This window comes from Bidens hawaiensis, unplaced genomic scaffold, assembly GCF_021521415.1.
Source record: "Bidens hawaiensis isolate Kalapana, Puna unplaced genomic scaffold, B.hawaiensis_p1.1 tig00051291_1, whole genome shotgun sequence".
Classification (NCBI taxonomy): Eukaryota; Viridiplantae; Streptophyta; class Magnoliopsida; order Asterales; family Asteraceae; genus Bidens; species Bidens hawaiensis.
In genome coordinates, this window is record NW_027499182.1 from 81,052 (window position 1) to 82,614 (window position 1,563).

The 1,563-nt window shown below is 36.1% G+C and overlaps 1 pseudogene; it reads right to left on the reverse strand.

Annotated features, from left to right (window-relative positions):
• Nucleotides 1-353: 353 nt before the first annotated feature.
• Nucleotides 354-1,100, reverse strand: LOC143598931 (secreted RxLR effector protein 161 pseudogene; annotated as a pseudogene).
• Nucleotides 1,101-1,563: the final 463 nt, after the last annotated feature.

Sequence of the window (1,563 nt, forward strand, 5' to 3'; positions counted from 1 at the left end):
TTCTACCACTTGGTCGATTGATCATTTGTGATAAGTATTCGTTAATTTTGGCTAAGTTAAAACACTCATCAAGCTTTACATTGAAACTGAAGTAGATAGTTACAGCCATTTGAATTTCAATTAATTCAAGACCCCCAACAATCATACTAAAGTCTCAATATAAAACAGTTAATCGTAAGACCCAAATGACTATGATGAAACCTTATTATACAATATTTAACTTTGTCAATAGATCATTAAGTGCGCACATATTTTATTATTGACAAAATAAACATTCGAGAAAATTACATTAGTAAATAATGCACACTTGATATGCTATTACAAAAGATCATTACTAAAACCCATCCTTGTCACTAGTTCTTGGAAGTTTTGGGCGGTAGACCTTTAGTCATCGAATCCGCAAGCATGTCGTTTGTGCTAATGTGATTGATACAAAGTTTATTTTCCTCTACTCGTTCATGTACGAACAAATACTTTGTATCAAGGTACAAACCAGCTCCGCTTGAACTGTTATTGTTCGAGAAACTCACAGCAGATGAGTTGTCACAGTAAATCTTCAACGGTCGTGATATGGAGTTAACAACTTTGAGTCCGGTAATGAGGTTTCTTAGCAACATCCCATGGCAAGTTGCATTGTACACTACAACATATTCTGCCATCATTGTTGAGGTTGTTGTCAACTGCTGCTTATGACTCTTCCATGAAATTGGTCCGCCTGCTAGCATAAAAATGTACCCCGAAGTTGATTTCTTGTCATCTTTGCATTTTGCAAAGTCTGAATCAGAATAGCCCACTATTTCGAAGTTATCAGTTTTTCTGTATGTCAACTTATAGTCTTTCGTTCCTTGAAGATATCGCAATACTTTCTTTGCTGCTTTCCAATGATCTAGGCCAGGATTAGATTGATATCGACCTAGCATTCCAGCAATATATGCAATATCCGGACGAGTACAGACTTGAGCATACATTAAGCTTCCCATTACTGAAGCATAAGGTATCAACCTCATTTGTTCCCTCTCAACCTTTGTTTTTGGACATTGAAAAGAACCAAAAACATCTCCTTTAACTACTAGAGCTATTGATGGAGAGCAACGTGGCATCTTGTATCGTGTAAGGATACGATCAATATAAGCCTTTTAAGATGGTCCTAATATCCCATTGGCTCGATCTTGGTGTATTTCGATGCCTATTACGTAAGAAGCTTCTCTGAGATCTTTCATGTCAAAATTATGCGAAAGTAATCGCTTTGACTCATGCAACAAATCTAGACTATTACTTGCCAAAAGGATATCATCCACATAAAGGACAAGTATAGCAAAGTTGCTCCCACTCATTTTGAGGTAAGTGCATTGATCCACTTGATTTTTTCTGAAACCTTGTTTCTTCATTACTTCATCAAATTTTAAGTACCATTGGCGTGATGCCTGTTTTAACCCATATATGGATTTCTTTAACTTACAAACTAAGTGTTCTTTACCTTTAGGTTTAAAACCTTCAGGTTGAGTCATAAACACATCCTCATGTAAGTCACCATTCAGGAAAGCTGTTTTGACATCCATTTGA